Below are 7,675 nucleotides of genomic sequence, written 5' to 3' on the forward strand. Positions count from 1 at the left end.
TATAATCCCAATACTTTGGGAGGCCAAGGTGGGCAGATCGCCTGAGGTGAGGAGTTTGAGACCAGCCTGGCCAACATGGTGAAACCTCGTCTCTATTAAAAATACAAAAAAAAAAAAAAAAAAATTAGCCGGGCATGGTGGTGCACGCCGATAGTCCCAACTACTCAGGAGGCTGAGGCAGGAGAATTGCTTGAACCCAGGAGGTGGAGGTTGCAGTTAGCCGAGATCACGCCATTGCACATCAGCCTCCAGTCTAGGCAACAGGGCAAGACTCCATCTAAATATATATATATACACACACACACATATATATACACATATATATATATTCCCTTTGGGATGAATAACAGGCATAACCATAGCTAACACTGATTGAGGGCCTCTCTGTGCTCAAAGGCAGATAAATAAGACAGAATTTTCTTTTCTAATCTTTCCAACAACCCCATAAGGTAGAATCCAGATTCTATTATTATCTTCTTTGTAGAGTGAAGGAAATTAGGCAGAGAGACACTAATTAATTTGTCCAAGGTGGCAGAGATCAGTGGCTGGCTGCAACCCAAACCAGGAAGTTCAGCTCCAAAATTCCAGTTCTTAGTCCTTCCTCGATCCCACTTCTCCCACCCACTCTCTCCCGCAAGTCAGTGACCATAGTGATCACCTTAGGGTTTCACTTTATGATGTCACTCTCCTGATCAAGAACCTTCCAGGCCAGACTCCCCAGCACAGCATGGAGGCTGTCTAGGGTTGTCCCCAGCCTCCTGAGCAGTGACCTCCTCTTTCAGAGGCAATGGGAGCTTGGCCCCAACTCTACCATCTACCACTGTGTGACCGTGGCCACGGGACTTAACCTCTTTCCACCTCGGGCTCCTCCACTGTAGAATGAGGAGTACTGGGCTGACTTCACATGGCTTATGACGGCTTGAGAATCATCAATGTGGGCACTGCTTAGACAGGGGTTGGAAAACGTTTTCTAAAAAGGGCCAGATGGTATTTTTGGCTTTGTGGGCCATATGGTCTCTGCAACAACTGCTCAACTCTGCTATTGTAGTCCAAAAGTAGAAGCTATGGGCCTGGTGCCGTGGCTCACGCCTGTAATCCTAGCACTGTGGGAGGCCGAGGCGGGTGGATCACCTGAGGTCAGGAGTTCAAGACCAGCCTGGCCAAACTGGCGAAACCCTATCTCTACTAAAAATATGAAAATCAGCCCAGCGTGGTGATGCACACCTGTAATCCCAGCTACTTGGGAGGCTGAGGCAGGAGAATCACTTGAACCCAGGAGGCGAGGTTGCAGTGAGCCAAGATCGCACCACTGCCCTCCGGCCTGGGTGACACAGCAAGACTCTGCCTCAAAAAAAAAAAAAAAAAAAAAAAAGTAGAGGATATGGTCTGAATGTTTTGTGTCCCCCCCAAATTCAAATTCGCATGTTGAAATCCTAACCCCCATGGTGATAGTATCAGGAGATGGGGCTTTGGGGAGGGGATTAGGCTATGAGGGTAAAGCCTTCATGACTGGGACTAATGCCCTTGTAAAAGAGGCCCCAGAGAGCTAGCTAGCCTCTCCCATTACGTGAGGACACAGGGAGAAGGTATCATCTAGAAATGAAGTAGAAATGAATTTTCTACGAACTAGAAAGCCCTCACCCAACACTGAATCTGCTGGGGACTTGATCTTGGGCTTCCGCACTCCTAGAACTGTGTGACATAAATGTCTGTTGTTTGTAAGGCGCTATTTTATTGTAGCAGCCCAAAGAGACAAGCAGCCATGGACAGTATGAAAAATAATTTGTATGGCTATATATCAATAAAAGTTTATTTGTGGCTGAGTGCAGTGGCTCAGGCCTATAATCTCAGCACTTCAGGAGGTAGAGGCAGGAGGATCACTTCAGCCCAGGAGTTCAAGACCAGCCTAGGCAATATAGCTAAACCCCATCTCTGCAAAAAAAGTTTAAAATTAGCCTGGTGCGGTGGCGCATGGGTAGTACCAGCTACTCGGGAGGCTGAGGTGGGAGGATGGCTTACGCCCAGGATGTCGAGGCTGCAGTGAGCCATGATCACACCACTACACACCAGCCTAGGCAACAGAGTGAGAAGCTGTCTCGGAAAAAAAAAAGTTTATTTATGGGCACTAAAATTTGAATTTCAAATAATTCTTATGTGGCATGAAATATTATTTCTAGTTTTTTCCTAACCATTTAAAAATGTGAAAACCTTTCTTAGCTCATGGACGTTATATACAAAAACAGGTGTGGGGCTAGATTTGGTTCACAGGCTGTAGTCTGCTGACACCTAGTTTAGAGCAGTATCTGGTACAAAGGAAGAGCTTAATACATCTGGGAGAGACAGTGTGAAGTAAGGTAACAAGTAGGAGGTTTTATAAGATGCCGAGGGCCTTGACTTGGTGGGGACATGTGGAAGGAATAGATGTGTTAAATATAGGAGACAGAGATGAGAACCCAACATCTGCTGAGTGCTGACTGTGGCCAGGCACCACACTTTCCACATTTCCTCCCATTTAGTCCTCACACTGACCCTGTACCTTATACCCGTTTACAGAGATGATAAGTGAGGCTCAGAGAGGTTAAGTAATATGCCCAGAGTTACACAGCTTTTAAGTGACAGAGTCAGGATCTGAACCCAGGTTTTATAGAACACCAAAGACTGGGCTTTTTCTATGAGACTGTCATTTGCTGAACATGTATTTTATTGAAAACAGACATGCAAGGTGCTATGCCAGGTTTGGGAACACAGTGGTGTAAAAGATGTACACCCCATGGAGTGTATAGTCTGGTAGGAGAGACCAGGCATCCAAACGAGCAATTATAACTCAGGGTGACATCTCCAGGATGAAAATGAACAAGGGAGCTCAGAATGTACAGTTCTTACCCACGTTTGGAAAATCAGAGAAGGCTTCCTGAAGGAAGCAATGTCTAACCAGATAGAAGGTCAAGATGGAAAGACCTAGGAGGGCACGAAACAGGGGCTAATGATACTAAACTACAATTTGTTTTCTTGCATAAGCAGGTTGTGGCTGGTGCCCGTACCTCTCAGATTTGCTGCCTTTGATAGTCCAATCCCTTCTTAGGAGGGTACCTGTGTATTTTTTTGTCTTTTTTTTTTTTTTTTTTTTTTTGGGACAGAGTCTCGCTCTGTTGCCCAGGCTGGAGTGCAATGGCATGATCTCAGCTCATCACGACCTCTGCCTCCTGGGTTCAAGCAATTCTCTGCCTCAGCCTCCCGAGTAGCTGGGATTACAGGCGCCTGCCACTACACCTGGCTAATTTTTGTATTTGTAGTAGAGACGGTGTTTCACCATGTTGGCCAGGTTGGTCTTGAACTCCTGGCCTTGTGATCCTCCTGCCTCGGCCTCCCAAAGTGTTGGGATTACTGGCGTGAGCCACTGCGCCCAGCCCGGCGGGCTGTCTTTCGTCCTTAGCTGTCCTTTGCTTCCATCCCGTCTCATTCTGAAATGCTACCATGGTTTTGTTTCAGAGCTCCCCAGAGACACAACTTAGCCCCTCCCTGCTTTCCTCATTACTTCAAGTGTTCCATGAATTCAGTAAACCTGATTCAAGATTGTGGTGGAGGGCGGGGATGGGAGCGCGGTATCCTCAGGGAGGGGTCATTCCTGGAGCACTGGTCTTCCGCCTTCTCCTGGCCCCGGACTTCCTCCCTGGAGTTGCAAACAAAATCCTCCCTTTGTCTTGTTGGGAGCGTTCCCGCCCACCTCCGGCCAGAAGGATCTCTGTTCCTACTTGAACTTAGCGAAGTATTTTCTCAACAAAGACACCTCTAGCTTCCTAAGAGGAATTCTGATACATAAAAAGTTCTCTTTACACCTCTGTTGTTTCATTCAACCCTCCAAGCAAATCGCTGGAATAGCGATCATCGTCCCCATTTTATAGATGGGGAAACTGAATAATAAACCCAAGTGATGGTGCCGGGAGTTAAAGGCAGGACTTTCAGAATCCAAAGCCTCCTTCCCCAGACACTGGCTATTCCACTTTCCAACACCACTGTGATGGGGTCTGGGGAAAGCAGGGGAGGGGACAGCCTAGTTGGGGAAGCAGAGAAGATGAAGGCCAGGAACTGAGACCATAGAAATATAGTTTCACCAGAGACACTCGTTTCCCATTACTTAAACCTCCACAATCTTCCAGTGAATGTTTCTTACTCTTGGTCTTCCAGAATGAGAGAATTGGACAAGACAGGCTTTAGTCACAGACACCCGAAGCAGACCAGGATCCTTCCTAAAAGGGAACACAATTCCCCTCATGGCTTGGGGTTTGGATGTTTGGTTCAGAAAGAGCCTAGGACCTGGCTGCGGTCACCCAGCGCGCCCAGCACTCGACCCGAGAACATTTCTGAAAGTAGCACTGCAGTTCCTCGATAACTGAGCAGACTCCAAGGAGACAAGGAGAAGAGAAAACAGAAAATAAGAAAGGAGGTAACAAAGAGAGCATTCTAAATTCAAAAAAGCAATTTTAGATTCAAAGTGAATTCGGCTATTGAAGCCAGAAACTACAGAAGTTCACACGGTGAGGTCTTGGCCTTAGCTCTTCAGAGAGCTGGGTTCCACATCGGGAAAATGAAGTTACCGTGAAATCAAAGGCTCAGAAGGTGAATCAAGGAGCCGGCATGTAAGCACCTTGGTTAAGCCTGTGCCCAGAGGAAGGCCAAAGAATAGCAGAGAACAGGAGCCCCGCCTTCAGGAAGCCTTCAGCAGGAGCAGCAAAAATCTGCTTCCTCTCCAACCCTAAGGTCACTGCAGGCTGACAAACCCTTCCCCCACGCCCTGCCACTTGAGCAGCTCAGCTCCCTGCACCCCACCCCTGTCCTAACCCCCACCCCCAGCTGAATCACACAGTCACAGAGGCCACTTTTTTTTTTTTTTTTTTGAGACGGAGGCTTGCTCTGTCACCCAGGCTGGAGTGCAGTGGTGTTGAGAGGTGACAGCGTGCTGGCAGTCCTCACAGCCCTCGCTCACTCTGGGCACCTCCTCTGCCTGGGCTCCCACTTTGGCGGCACTTGAGGAGCCCTTCAGCCCGCCGCTGCACGATGGGAGCCCCCTTCTGGGCTGGCCAAGGCCGGAGCCGGCTCCCTCAGCTTGTGGGGAGGTGTGGAGGGAGAGGCGCGGGCGGGAACCGGAGCTGCGCGCGGTGCTTGCGGGCCAGCGCGAGTTCCGGGTGGGCGTGGGCTCGGCGGACCACGCACTCGGAGCGGCCCGGCGGCCCCACCGGCCCCGGGCAGTGAGGGGCTTAGCACCTGGGCCAGCAGCTGCTGTGCTCGATTTCTCGCCGGGCCTTAGCTACCTTCCCTCGGAGCAGGGCTCCAGACCGGCAGCCTGCCATGCCTGAGCCTCCCCCACGCTCCGTGGGCTCCTGTGCGGCCTGAGCCTCCCTTACGAGCGCCGCCCCCTGCTCCACGGCACCCAATCCCATCACCACCCAAGGGCTGAGGAGTGCGGGCGCAGGGCGCGGGACTGGCAGGCAGCTCCACCTGCAGCCCTGGTGAAGGATCCACTGGGTGAAGCCAGCTGGGCTCCTGAGTCTGGTGGGGACGTGGAGAACCTTTATGTCTAGCTAAGGGATTGTAAATACACCAATCAGCACTCTGTATCTAGCTCAAGGTTTGTAAACACACCAATCAGCACCCTGTGTCTAGCTCAGGGTTTGTGAATGCACCAATCGACACTCTGTATCTAGCTACTCTGATGGGGACTTGGAGAACCTTTGTGTCCACACTCAGTAACTAGCTAATCTAGTGGGGATGTGGAGAACCTTTGTGTCTAGCCCGGGGATTGTAAACGCACCAATCAGCACCCTGTCAAAACAGACCACTCGGCTCTCTGCAAAATGGACCAATCAGTAGGATGTGGGTGGGGCCAGATAAGAGAATAAAAGCAGGCTGCCTGAGCCAGTAGTGGCGACCTGCTGGGGGTTCTCTTTCACCCTGTGGAAGCCTTGTTCTTTCTCTCTGCAGTAAATCTTGCCGCTGTTCACTCTTTGGGTCCACACTCCCTTCATGAACTGTAACAGTCACCGCCAAGGTCTGCAGCTTCACCCATGAAGCCAGCGAGACCACGAACCCACAAGGAGGAAAGAACAATTCCAGACGCGTCGCCTTAAGAGCTGTAACACTCACGGCGAAGGTCCGCAGCTTCAGTCCTAAGCCAGCGAGACCACAAACCCACCAGAAGGAAAAAACTCCGAACACTTCCGAACATCAGAAGGAACAAACTCCGGACACGCCACCTTTAAGAACTGTAACTCACCCCGAGGGTCCGCGGCTTCATCCTTGAAGTCAGGGAGACCAAGAACCCACCAATTCCGGACACAGCGTGATCTTGGCTCACTGCAAGCTCCACCTCCCAGGTTCACGTCATTCTCCTGCCTCAGCCTCCCCAGCAGATGGGACTACAGGCGCATGCCGCCAGGCCCGGCTAATTTTTTTTTTTTGTATTTTTAGTAGAGAGGGGGTTTCACCATGTTAGCCAGGATGGTCTGATCTCCTGACCTCGTGATCCGCCCGCCTCGGTCTCCCAAAGTGCTGGGATTACAGGCGTGAGCCACCGTGCCTGGCCTCTTTTTTTTTTTTTCTTCGAGATGGAGTCTCACTCTGTTGCCCAGGCTGGAAGTATGATGGCGTGATCTCGGCTCCCTGCAACCTCTGCCTCCTGGGTTCCTGTGATTCTCCTGCCTCAGCTTCCCGAGTAGCTGGGAATGCAGGTGCCCACCATCATGCCTGGCTAGTTTTTGTATTTTTAGTAAAGACAGGGTTTCACCATTTTGGCCAGGCTGGTCTCAAACTCCTGACCTCAGGTGATCTGCCCATCTCAGCCTCCCGAAGTGCTGGGATTACAGGCGTGGGCCACAGCACCCAGCCACAGAGGCTACTTTCTGCCCACCTCCCCCGGGCTGGGCTCTCTAGCCTTGCACTTCTGCTCATGAAGACTAAGGGTTGCCAATGTCAGAATGGCAGACACTGGCGGGTCCCAGTAGGTCTGCTTCTGCTTCATGGGGGTAGCCGTGTGTAGCACAGTGGGCATCCCTGGAAACAAAATCCCCTTTGACATCCAAAACGAAGCTTGCCTAGAGCAGTGTCCGGTCCATGGTAAGTGCTGTAGAGTTGTTAGCTGTTACCATCTACCCTGGCTTCAGCCCCTCGTTATGCTAAAGTGGGTGAGTGAATGAAGGAGGTGGGAACTGTTGACAGTCTTGAAGGTTAAGCATTTGAAAGAATTCTTAACCTTCAAGCAAGGCTGGATGGAGCACGTGTATGTGTAAAGATTTAGGAATAGTGATGATCGAGGTGTCTGCAGAGATGTAAGTGGAGCAGATGGAATAGGGTGAAGATTCAAGTATGTAGTGGGAGCAGGTCTGTGAGAGATAGATTGTTTAGGGCCTGGGTGCCAGGCTAAGGTTTTGTTTTGTTTTGTTTTGTTTTTTTAAGTGCAGTGGTGTGATCTCAGCTCACTGCAACCTTCTCCTCTCCGGTTCAAACAATTCCCATGCCTCAGCCTCCCCAGTAGCTGGGATTATGGGCGTGTACCACCTTGCCCAGCTAATTTTTGTATCTTCAGTAGAGACAGGTTTCACCATGTTGACCAGGCTGTTCTCAAACTCCTGACTTCAGGTGAGCCGCCCGCCTTGGCCTACCAAAGTGCTGAGATTACAGG

General features: G+C 50.5%; 1 long non-coding RNA gene across 1 annotated transcript; it reads left to right on the top strand.

Moving 5' to 3' along the window:
* The first annotated feature begins 705 nt into the window (after window positions 1-705).
* LOC129049198 (uncharacterized) lies at window positions 706-7,456 on the top strand. Its single transcript, XR_008512061.1, has 3 exons — window positions 706-987; window positions 4,186-4,444; window positions 5,980-7,456. It is a non-coding gene; the product is annotated as an uncharacterized LOC129049198 (long non-coding RNA).
* The last annotated feature ends 219 nt before the right edge of the window (window positions 7,457-7,675 follow it).

The sequence above is a fragment of the Pongo abelii genome, chromosome 10 (genome assembly GCF_028885655.2).
Source record: "Pongo abelii isolate AG06213 chromosome 10, NHGRI_mPonAbe1-v2.0_pri, whole genome shotgun sequence".
In the NCBI taxonomy this organism is placed as follows: domain Eukaryota; kingdom Metazoa; phylum Chordata; class Mammalia; order Primates; family Hominidae; genus Pongo; species Pongo abelii.